Raw genomic sequence first — 12,376 nt, forward strand, 5'->3', positions numbered from 1 at the left:
GGAAAGTTATTTATTTAAAATATATGTTTTACGGCATTGTCTCTGAGTTTAAGAGGGCTGCTTGTTAGGAGATCCTTATAGCTCTGCAGGGACCTGCAGCCAGCGAGGATGCAGGGCAAGCATTTCTGCTGTTTTCCATCCTGCCCATTGCACTGCTGCATCCTTCCTCCTTCCCCTTGTCAACCCATGGGCAGTTCCTCCATGGTGCTCCCTGTGCTGCAGCAGGCACTGCTGGTGTGCAGGACGGGGTCTCCCCCACGCTGGCTTTGCATGCTGAGCTGGGATCTCGGTTTCTATAATTGGCGCAGTAATCAGAATGGGGATTTCATATTATTATTTTTTTTAATCCTTTCCATATCCTGCATAAGGTGAACCTTTTAATGAGCATCAAAGGAAGCACTGCGTGGGGAGGGCCTGTGTTAAAGGGGATTACTCAGTCACTCAAAAAGCATTTGGTGAAAGTAAATGTGCAGTAAACCTTTGTTATCCCCTACCTTGCCTTCCTTTCTTTGCACAGCCCTTCCAGCACTTCCAGCGTGGTGGGAAGCCTTATTGTACCTTGATGATAGAAATTCTTTTTTTGTGCTAATGAGATTTTCAGTTTCAGGAGGTCTCCAGATCCCAACTCGTCTTTCCCACACCATTTATCCCACCCTTCCCTTGTTCCTCCTGTGGACTTTGGAGGGTCATCTGTTCATTAAACCATTATTTAGGCTTTGCAGCACTGGGAGGCTTTGGGGTTTCTGTTATTTTGCTCTGCTTTACTATGAGACCTGCAGATTTTAGGCAGGAAGGTGAAGCGTGTCAGAACTTGGCTAGATCCAGCTGCATTCAGACCTGGGATTTGGGTTCCTGCGGCAGTATTGCTCTCAGATGCGTCGAGACCTGGAGGGGTTTGCTGATTCCTCATTTGGTGGTTCAGTTTAGAGGGGAAAACTCAAGAGAATCCCAAAAAATTAAGCCTGGCCCTTTTCCCAGCAAACCTGGTTAAAGTGTCGTAGTTCCCTGAAGTCTTTATTGCCGTGCTCCAGATGGAAATCCAACTACTGCCTTGCTCAGATGGGCTCTCCTGAAGTTTACTACCTTGTAGAACTCAAAAGGCCCAAAGTAGACACAAACTTTAATTGTATAACCACCTGCTGCCCCTGTTCATAGGAATTACTGGTGGGTTGAGGCCTCATGATGACGTGGAGCAGCCTTCTTCACCTTGGGCTGTGTGGTTATTCTCTTGGTAATCTCTTCTATGGGCAGTGCCACAGCAATGTGGGTGCTGCTTGCTTTGGTGGAGGGACCCAGGTGGTGTTGAGTTGTGAACTCGTTATGTTCCCAGCTGGGGGTAGGGCATGCCCTTGGGGTAAAAGGCTGATAAGCCAAAGGCTTGATTGTGCACGTGCTCCCCAAAAGTGCAGTATGAAGGAAAGAAGTGGGTTGGATGCTTTGTAGGTCTGTGTTGCTGCTGGCAGCTATGGTGTGGTCTCTGGCCATACAATCTGGTGAAGGTGAACCAGTGGTTGCTATTTGTGACAGGGTACAGGGCTCACTAATTGTATTTGAGTGGTCCTGTGGGCTTTCATGGGATTTAGGAGGACCCCATGTCTTATGGCTGTGCAGAGAAGAGGGTCAGCCCCGCTGTGTGCTGTCTGGGGGCAGTGGGGACCCCAAGGAGACACTGACCCGGAGCTGCAGGGTTTGTCACTGCCTGGTTGTGTTTCAGAGTTTTCCATGAGGCATCGCTGGGTCTTTAAATAGCTGCCCACGGGTTTCCTGTGTTTCCTCCTGCACCGTATTCAGTTTTCCTGGGTTTGTTCCCTTCTGGGGACATTTACTAACATCAATTAAAAATCTAGAAACACTGAAAGTGTAGCTAAAGTGAGGTGAATAGAAATAAGCAAAAAAACCCAAACAAACAAGTGAGCTTGATGAAATTCACACGTTTCAGTAAGCACTGGAATAGCCCCCACCACCTGTAACACATGAGGAGCTGCAGGATGCTCTGTGGGCTGAGCTGTGAGCTGGGAACAGGGCAGTAATTTGTAGGTGCCACCACATTGTAAACCCAGTAAAACCCCTTGGAGGGTTTATGGCTACACCAGGTGTTAGAATCATAGAATTTCCAAGGTTGGAAAAGACCTCCAAGATCAACTAGCCTGCCTACCACCAATATTTCTCCACTAGACCATGTCCCCTAGTACAGCATCTAAACGTTTCAGGAAAAAGCTGACTCTCGGAAAGGAGCAAGTTAAGGGTAATCAGATGGCTTGGCAGGAGGAAGGATGCAGCCCTCAGGAGGATGAGCATTGAAGGATGGAGGCGATGCCTGGTCCTTACGGAGATGCAGCCTCCAGGAGGTTGAGCGCTGCGTGGTGTTTCTAGAGTGGTTCTCCTTGGAAGGGCTGTTGGCAGTGATTCCTTTTGGCAAAAGTGGAAATACTGAAGGGATTTCTTCAGGTGAGCTAGTGAAGTTTCCTGACGTCCCAGCTTGAGTATTGGTCCAAACTGGAAGACTTCTGTAGGGGACATCAGGGTAGGAAGGACAGGATAAAGCCTTTCCGCGTGCATTCAAGCTGACCAGAAATCTGTTGGGCTTTTGCTTGTTTTAAAGAAGTAAATAGAGCGTCGGTTGTGTTTGAAACAAAACTGACTTCACTTTGAAGATGTGGAGTGTTTGACTTCTGGACAAAACAGTGCAGTGGAAGGTCAGGCCTGAACCAAGTACAGAAATGGCTTTATAGATAGATACAGAATAACATGAAGCTTTCTGTGTTGAAAGGGAAGTCAAACTGTGTGTTTAATTAACTCTCCCAAACCTGCATGCCGTGCTTAGGTATTTCCTTCATGATTTTCTCAGGCTAATATTAACAAAACCCGCAGGGAAACTACTCTGCCCACCATTTCACCACTGTGTTTGCACGAGGAGATTGGCTGGGGCACAACAGTGCGACCACTGTAGCTTGAAAGAGGCGCACGGTTCTTCTGGGAGAGAGGATCTCTGCTGGAAGGGGTCCTGCAAGAGTTCACAACTGTTTCTGGCCAACCTCCCTTTGTGGAAGGGTTTGTGCCTCAGTTCCCACTTCTGTAAAATGGGGTTAAAAATATTCTCCCTCCCTCCCAGGGTCATTGCCACACTCCATCCGCAGCAGTTTGTGAAGTGCCACAGAGTTTTTTCCACCAGTGTGAAAAATGCTAAGTAGAAGTAAATGGACGCTATTTCTAATAACATTTTGAGTGCTTCATGCTGCTGTGAGTGGCTACAAATAACTCTGAAAACTCATTGTGGTGGAGATTCACCATTATGGTTCATGGGCACTGAAGAAACCGTTGCTTTTCAGCACTGATGGCTCAGCAGCTACCCCAGAGTCTGCCAAAATGGGATCCAATGGCCTTGGATCTTCTTGGGCTCTATGAGCAGACCAAAACGTGTGGGAGCTCCACCTTGAGAGCACCCAATGGTAACAACTCTCTGCCCATGAGTGTACTGTGCTGGTTGGTGCCATCACACAGGTAATTATTTTTTCATAGAACCATAGAATGGCCTGGGTTGAAAAGGACCACAGTGATCATCTCATTCCAACCCCCTGCTATGTGCAGGGTCAACCACCAGACCAGGCTGCCCAGAGCCACATCCAGCCTGGCCTTGAATGCCTGCAGGGATGGGGCATCCACAGCCTCTCTGGGCAACCTGTTCAGTGCGTTTTGAGGAGCATTCATTAAAATCAATGCCTTGCTGCCTTCTCCAACCTTGCATCAAATGGTGTCGTTTGCGTTCAGAAAGAGCAAAGTGTGGAAGGCTGAAACCATAATTGCCAAACCAAACTTGTCTTCATAACCCTTAGGCAGCTCTGTGCTGTTTTTCTGCTGAAGAAAAAGCCTGCAGTGTTGGTTTTATTATGCATTATGCAGGTTTTAGGTCTTTAAAGAAGCGAAGGGAAAGTCCCAGATGAGGTGTTGGTTGCCTTATGGTCTCCGTGGAATACAGCTGCTTTTTGATTCTGCCTGTAATTCATTGCCATAGACATGGTCTGCTACCTTCTTGTTTTGATCTGTCATCCACCGGTGGGGATTTGTGCAACGTTAGGAAATACTTTGTGTTCGTATTTGCATTAATCAGAATTATTCAGCAGATAGGAAATGGTATGCCAAAATGTTAAAGCAGCATTTAAATTTTTCTAAGTAAACAGGTGTAAAGGCAGAAACGAAGGCAATCAAGTACATGAAGTAACAGAAATCCTCAAATCCCATTCCTGCTGAACTGAGATGAGTCTTGCTGGCAGTGTTTGTCCTGGGAGCTTCTGAGCATGGATGTGTCCATTGGCTGTGTCAAACACAGAAGACATCACAGAGAATCAAAGCTGGATGCTGTTCAGCTTCCCTTCCTTTCCCTTCCCTTCTTTCCTTCCCTTCTCCCTGAAAGGACAGAGGGCAGAGCATGAATGAGTGTGAGTGCCGTCAGGAGAGAGTTTAGATAAGCTCTGATATTCACTGGTTTGCATGGCATCCAAAATGGCCATTTAGGCAAAGTATTTTCAATGTCATAGCTGGGAAGCGATGAATACGGTCATGGTTCCATTTGGGATATGGTCCTTGATTATATTGCAATTCAAGGGCACGTTGTTGCATGTGTGAGGGCACTCGGTGTGCCATCAGAAAGTGATATTTTGAGTCAATTCCCTTCTCTGTTTGCGTTTGCCCAGGGCGGTATCGGCTGCCACGAGGGATCGTCTCGCCGTGCTCCATGGGTGTGTGCGTGTGCGAGGGGAGCGCAGGGGATGTTTTCCATTTAGCAGTGTTATTTCTGGCACTGCTGCTTTTTCTGTAATCGCTGTGGAAACTGTTATGCTTGGGGGTTCTTCAAGGAAACTCTGTAAGTACTTCTAGGGAGAAATGTATTAAGCAAGTGGCTGTGATACGGGTTTCATAAGGGCTCTCTTTACTCGGGGGCTGGAATGGACCCAGTGCTGGTGGCATTGAGTCACATCCAGCCTGTTCTTGGGGTCAGGATTTGGGGATCAGATCATACTTGTCCTCTGTTTTCACATACCGGGGGGCTGTTATCCCTCTGACCCAGTCTAGAGGTTGGATTATGCCACTGCTGCATGCAGCACATCACCTGGTTCAGCAGCCCACCTCTGGAGGATGCTACAAGCCTTGCAAATAAGTACATCGACCACGGGACAAACCTCTTCTAGTCTGAACACTTGTAGTCGTTCTCATTTACGACTTACTCACAAACAAAACCAAGCCATCCCATGCCAGAAACTGCACGTATCAGAAAAGCTGGCCCCGTTTTCACGGCTTCAGGGAGCTTATCATTGAAAGCAAAGCTCAGAGGAAATGTGCATGTAGAGGGGGAAGAGAAAGGGTTGTGGTGGGCAGGCGACACGGCTTGCTAGCTTTCCTGTGCTGTGTTTTATTGGTGGTGTTTAAGAGTGCACTTTTTCACTCTTGTTTGTGGAGGGGCTGATACCGGAAAGAGGAAAGGAGGTTTTGTCTGTGCTATACATATTTGATGTTTTACAAGCATGCGTTTTAATGATTACCTTAATAAGTTACTCAAACCCTCCTCTCACTTTATTTTGGGATCTCTGGAGGCATTCTGTTTGCTTAACACTCCCGAAGTCTTTATGGCATTCAGCAGAGATTTATTACTATTGATTATATGGCACCCAGGACAGCGTCGTGCAGCAGTGTGCAGGAATGATGGTCCTTCCAGGAGCACTTCACCCACCATTGGTCTGGTTAACAGGAGAGCAGAGAAAGCAAAATGGACAGATCCGTCCAATTTGATGACCTCATCAATTAATTATTAATTGAGCTTTTAATTTTGCATCCATCATTCTTGTTCTGTCTCCCTTGCCTTCCCAGAGTAGTCGTGTGGGGAGGAAAAGCATCACCAGATACTTCTGGAGGGGGATTTGCAGCTTTGGTTGGAGCAGAGCTGTGCAGCGTGTTAACCCCTCAGACTCCAGAGAGGTGCTGCCATCAGATTTTCAGAGCTTCTTCATTTTAAGCTCAAAGAGCTGAGTTTCTCCCAATACTGTGAACTGTAGGGCAGGTGATGGTGTTAATCCATCCTGGCCTTGGTGCTGATGATGGTATAAGTCTCTTTTTCCTCCATTTCATGGTCGCTGTGGACAGAGAGGAGTTGCCTCTGTTTTTCTTAGCAGTCTCTGCTCGCTCATAGTTTGGCATGGAAACTGCTTTTGCTGCTTCAGAGCTTCCAGCAGATGCTTGCAGGTGCCAGGAGTGCAGTTTTTTTTTTCTAGTTGCATGGGTAGCTACGAATGTTTGGTCTTGGTTTTGGCCTCTTTACCACTCTTTTGAAGGATCAAGAATGACCTCAACTGGTGGTGGGACAGTGAGATTTCTGGGATAGCGTCCCAAACCAGATAGTCTGATGCTATGGAGCATGAGCTCTGTGGATGTTTCCTTCCTTGGCTATATTGTTTGGCTCATAGATTGAGCCAATACTCTCATGGGATAGATTTTCTTCATCCCTTCCATCTATAGGAACTTTGCATCCTTCTTTCCTAAAGGGATCCTGCATTACCCCAATGAGCCAAACCAAACAACATGATCCATGGCTGGTCTTCAGCTGTTTCTAATAAGACATTAGTGCTAGGAATGGCCCCATAGGGCTACCATACAGGGAAAAACCTTAAATTAACCAAACCTCCCACCACACGCCTTTTTTTGCCCCCCTCTTTCAGATCTATGGCATTTTATTGATGAAGTGGGCTCGTCGACTCCAAAGAACCACTTTTCTCTTCAGTCCATTTGGTGCTGTGGAGAGAGCTGATGGGAATCGCCACAGTAAAATTTTAATTAAATGCCAGGCAATAATTTGCAGTGAATAAAATGTGGTACCTGCAGTACATCTGTTCAGAAACCCAGAGGGCCATTAGTGACTTTGAGAACCGGGAGAAAGACACAGGTCCACTTACCTTGTTTCTTATTCTCTCATTCCGGGGCCGTGAGACCTATTATGTTTAATATTTCATAGCAGTGCATTGTTGCCATCCTTCCTGTGAGTCATTTTTCCACCAGAAACCTGTGCTCGCTGTGTTATTTAACCCCTTTAGGCGGCTGCAAGGTGGATTGCAAGGCTTGTGCAGCAAGGCTGCGCTTTGCATGCTGCCAGTGCATTGCTGTGCGGTGCCAGGAAGCAAAAGCTGCTTTCATATGCAGCCACCTGCACTCATAGAGACAAACACTGACGTCCCCAGATCACCTGGAGTGATTACCAGATCTGAAGCTCTGCCCCATGCTGTGCTCCTTTTGCGTTGGTACTTTTCCCTATGTCTGAGTCTACTGCAGATGGTGGTGAAGATCAGCAGCATTTCCAACTCAACAGTGCAGGGAGCTTTGTCCAGCCTTGAGAGGTTCCAGGTGATGGGATGACTCTTGGTGCAGAGTTTTCCCACTATTTGTTCATTTCTACCCTTGCTTGGCTTTGTCCCATCCCATGAAGGCCTGTGTGCCTGTGCAGGGACCTCTGCACTTCTCACGTTATTGCAGCTGTGTCTTCCCCCTAAAGCATCTCCAGTGGCTTTGCTATATGAGACACTGAGCTCTTTTCCAGGTTTGAGTTTAAGAAAATGACTCGCTGATGGTTTTTGGGAATTCCTCATGTTTTCTCTTGGTTTCTGACCTGGGAACCTTGAACTATGCACAGTTATACACTGTTTTTCTGTCTTTCGACAGAGCTCCTGCTATGCAAACTGATAGGTTTGAGGCCAAAAATACATGCAAGTTTCATTTAAATAACAGTAGTGGAAACTTTCTATGGAAAGAAGACACCCCCCCCAAAAAATGCCCCTGAAAGAACAAAGTAATTGCCTTACAGAAAGACTTCCTTTTGCTGCACCGTTTTCCGTTTACATCAGCCGTTTGTCTCCTCTGGGTTGTGCAGTTGTGGTTCTTTGGTGTGTCATCCAGCAAAGCACAGCAGAACTTCTGTGCACAGAAGAAAAGTGTTACTTTTTTCTCTGTCATAAGGAAAAATAAAAAGCAGCCAACTAACCAGCCCAGCCGTGCTCTGTACAAATAGGGTCCGTGAGAGGAGTGGAACAGAAAAATGCCTATCAGCCCTGAGTGCGGTGCTGAAGGTTATGCTTTTGTGTTGTCCTTCAGATGGGAAGGTTAAAGGATGTGAGCGGTAGCATACAGCAATTGCAAATATATGGGAGCTTCTTGAGCAGCGAGATGAACCTACTGTGGCATTTCAGCACATACAATGCAGAGATGTGTTTTTCTTGACCAAAATCAGGCAAGGGTCTTTTAGCCTGGTGGGCCTAGGACATGAGTCTGGCCATCTTATTGTTTTTGCTCGCAATAGCTACCTACGTGACGCAGACCAAAGTGTTCTGCAAGGAGAATGTTTTATTTTTTACCCTCTTTCCTATCACTGATTTTTGTCTCAAGTCCCATGAAGTGCTGGTTCAATCTCAGTTCAGTCTCGCCCCACTTCCTTTGGTTCAGCAGAGTGCTTTTGCTCTGCAGATGTGTCAAGAAGTGCATACCAATGCCTCTCTTTGCTTCTTTGTTCATCCTTCCTGATGAAGGCAATGGTCATGCTTTTTAATGCCTTGAAAAACTTCTAAAACACCATACTGACGTAAAATAAAACCAACAAGCACCAGAGATGTGCCGCATGAATCATTTTCTTGTTGTTGTTGATAGGGCTGATTGAAGGATGACTGAATAGTTGGAGGAACTTCTGTAGACACTATGTCATGCTTGACAGCAGAAGATTTCTTTTGAGAACACAGCATTTTAATGTGTACACAAAACCTGAGCAAAGAGGGTGGGCTGATGATGTCCTGTGGGTCTTCAAGTGAAGCCATGGCCGTAGCAGCGCTACCTGGCGAAGTCTGAGCTGTCTGTGTCTCCTCTAGGGAGTGTATCCAACCCTTCCACACCACCTTTGCCTTGAACACACTTGATATGGATGGCAGTAGCCCAGTGGGTGAGAAAGACAAGTCCTTGTAGTTGTCTTGGTCATACAGTGTACCTGAGAGTTCATAGCTCGGTTGATGAGTGACCTGAATCAAGGTTCCTTCCAACCCAACCATTCCATGGTTCTATGACCTTTAAGGTCCCTTCCAACCCAACCATTCCATGGTTCTATGACCTTTAAGGTTCCTTCCAAACCAGCCATTCCATGGTTCTGTGATTCTATGACCTCACGAGAATATGGAACCTAGTAAGATCAGAGGTTTAAATTTGGAGGGGAATCCAGAGAAAGTTTCTTTTCAGCTGCTTATCACTGATTTCAGAGCTCCATATATTGCTGAACTTATTTTTCATTTTTTCTCCTTGCTGGTGGCTTGTAGGAGCTTTTGCTAGAAGTGCAGCTCATTTACCTCAGACCACAGCTTCAGACTGTTGTATGATTTCATGCTTCTCCCCTAGGAATGTGAAAATAAACAGAGAGGATGGATTTATAAGGGGCACGTGGAAAACAAAGAACCAACCTGAGGAGATGGTCTGCATTTCCCCAAAACAGGGATTTGTGCTTAAGGGCAAACTGGTTTCTCCTGGGATTGCCACCTCCCCACGGGTGGAGGGTGTTAGCCCAAGTCAGCAGTATGGCCAGCCCACCATTAGTTTAATTCCCTACAAGATGACAAGAAAGTCCTCGTTAGACATGATCTTAATCTTGACACTGATGTTAATTAGCCCTGATTCATTGTTAGAAGAGTATGGAGCCAGGCAGGAAATGAGCAAAAAGCATTACTGGGGGGAAAAATCTCTGATTTCACACTTCAGGGTGTAGGGAGGGGAAGCTTTGAAGTTGCTGTGTTCTTGCTGCAGTATAATATATTAACATTTTGGTTTTGGCTCATGAAGTACTCTTTTACCTCACCCTCAGAAGCATCGGATGTAATTAAGCTCAGAAGCAATGGTTCTTTCCAGCTCTTTCCTGTCAGCTGGGTGAAATAGCACAGAAATGGTGGATTTTTTTAATATAAAGTTTTTCCTCTTAGTGGAGCAAAAGCAGCGACAGAAATCCACTAAGCCAGGGCTGCATCACCCCTGAGAAGCAGAGCATCGCTAGTTCTTGTTCAGTGCTGCTTCACAGAGACCTGAGGTGCTTTCAGTTTCTCATTTAATGGGCAGCATCAGGACCTGTGTGTCTGCTCGGGATGCAGCACTGCTGGGGAGATGAGATGTCCCACCGGCAGCAACGCAGAGCTGCAGCTCTGTTCAGAAAGCAGCGATCAATGATTGGTAATGGCCGTGAGCCATTGCAAAGGAGGTTTGCAGATATCTCTATGCTGGAGCAGTTGTGTGATTTACAAAGTTGCTTTCAACCTCAAATAGAGATTTTTTTTTTTTTCATATTTGCAGGCTTTTTCTTTTTTTCTAGGTTTTGCAAGCATTTATTTAACACAAAAGCAAGGCCTTTCCCTGCATGAAGGCACCTGCCATGGGGCAGCTGGAGCAGTGACCTCCCAGTACTGATGGCAGTGCCACCGTCTTCTAGAAACAGGGGAAGGGCAATGGAGCCCTGACCCTCCCCTGGCTCAGAGAGGGCAGCGTGGTAGGGATATGAATTTCTAATCTGTGTTCAAACTGCTTGCACAGTGCCATTGCCTGGAGATAGAAAGCACGTGGCCTCGTTAGAGAGGGTGATAAAAGCTACTTTATCTCAAGTGTCTGGACTGCTGCATTTTTCCCCTTTCTCCTTTTAATCTGATATTCTGTGTTCACAACCCAGATGGGGCAGATGCCTCCCATTTCAGATTGATATGGTTTTTCAGTGGAAACCTGCCTGTTTCATAGGATGCTCCCCAGCTAAATTGGGATAGAACGTGGGGCTTCAGCTTGTCACAGACTTGTTTAAGTGTTTATGCATCAGCAAGGCACGAGGCCATTTGTTATTTCCATGGCATTTTGGTGGTCCTTTGTAACTAGGGATGACTGAGTGGTAGAGGAGCAACATGACAGTAGGAAGATGCAAGCCCCTTGCAGGCGAGCAACCTGACGGGTTGTGGGAGGTACAGAACAACTGCTAGAAGTGCTTGCATCCACCACGCAACCCCTCCCTCCTGCCCCATGTCATTCTATGCAGGTTACTCCTCCTTAGGAGTCATTAGGGCTTTTGGCACTCATGTTGCAGTCTTTCACCTGTGAACAAATATTTTGCATGCTGTGTGGGAAGGCAGGTTTGTTGAAAGATGTGAATAGTGTGATATCCTATTACATACAGCCAGAAGCGAGGCATTTGTGGATATTCAAGCAAGACCTCTGTTGAACATGCTTTAATATTTCCCAAGAGTCTTTTTGAGATTGCACCACTCTCAGTCTGTGCTTTCATGGCCTCTCATCATTCTTGCTGTCCACACTGGGACTTTCTTTACAATTCCCTTGAGATGCAGTGTCTGGTATCAGGACTTCCATAGTGCTTCCCTCTGTGTATCTGGTGAGCAGTATCCTTCTCTGTGCATGGCAGAGTGATGCGTGTTCATGTAGCAGCAACTCAGTAGTGTCCAACTCTGGTTCTGTTGGTAATGCTTTGGAATCCTGAGATCCTTTTCCTAACAATAAATAAATACATATTATAATGATAAAGGTCCTTGCAGGTTGCTAGTTATTTCCCCTGTGTCTTGTCATTGATTATTCCTGCCTTAGTACTGTTCACCCGTCATTCCTGAATTGTCTTTTTTCTTTTTTCTCTTTATTTTTTTTTTCAGACCATTTCTACTCCTTACCAAGACCATTTTGAATCCTAATCCTGGCTTCCGAAGTACTTGCAGCCCGTCCCAGCCTGGTATCAGCCGCACTTTTAGTAAGCATACCATGTTCCGTCATTGCAACCCATTCTGATAACAATGAATCGTGCTGGACAGTCCCCAGGACACCCATGTCCAGCACTGTGCGTGCCCCATAAGAGGTACAAAAAACAACGAGGCTCCATGGGATGATGAGATTTGTGTCCCAATGTGAGAGATGTTATCAGCCCCTTTGAAGTTTTGTCATGAGAAATATGTTGATTTCCCATGCGATGCTTGAACAGTGTGGGTTTTGTGCAGGGCTGGGAGGCTGAAAGAGCAGAAGATCTGAGCTGTCACAAAATCAGCACGTTGGCTTTCTCCTGAGCGTTTGTTGCATTTATTTTCTCCTGCCTTCTTCATGGAAAACCCACCTTCTGTTCACTCCCCTTTTTGTGCAGCAGTTGGTGGTTAAAGAGCCACAGTGTTGGTGGTGGCGAATGTGTTCAAGAGACGTTTCTGTGTTGTTCTGAGGGACGTGGCTTAGTGGGAAACATTGGATGGTTGGGTGATCTTAGAGGTCTTTTCCAACCTTGGTGATTCTGTGATTCTATGAAGGGCGATAGTCCAGGATTCATGGATTTCCATGGAGACTCATGAAT

At 46.2% G+C, this 12,376-nt stretch overlaps 1 protein-coding gene across 8 annotated transcripts in view; it reads left to right on the forward strand.

Annotated features, from left to right (window-relative positions):
• HIVEP3 (HIVEP zinc finger 3) overlaps window positions 1-12,376 on the forward strand; it is a 217,171-nt gene that overhangs the window by 122,772 nt on the left and 82,023 nt on the right. For 4 of the 8 annotated variants that reach the window (XM_004947682.5, XM_004947683.5, XM_004947681.5 and 1 more), the window contains one exon: window positions 11,697-11,791. The exons of 2 other annotated variants lie outside the window; for them this stretch is intronic. The gene's annotated coding sequence lies outside the window, so the exon portion shown is untranslated. The remainder of the gene's footprint in view (window positions 1-11,696; window positions 11,792-12,376) is intronic. 2 more of the 8 variants (XM_040651959.2, XM_046903647.1) reach the window with 1 other exon arrangement.

Source organism: Gallus gallus, chromosome 23 (assembly GCF_016699485.2).
Source record: "Gallus gallus isolate bGalGal1 chromosome 23, bGalGal1.mat.broiler.GRCg7b, whole genome shotgun sequence".
In the NCBI taxonomy this organism is placed as follows: Eukaryota; Metazoa; Chordata; class Aves; order Galliformes; family Phasianidae; genus Gallus; species Gallus gallus.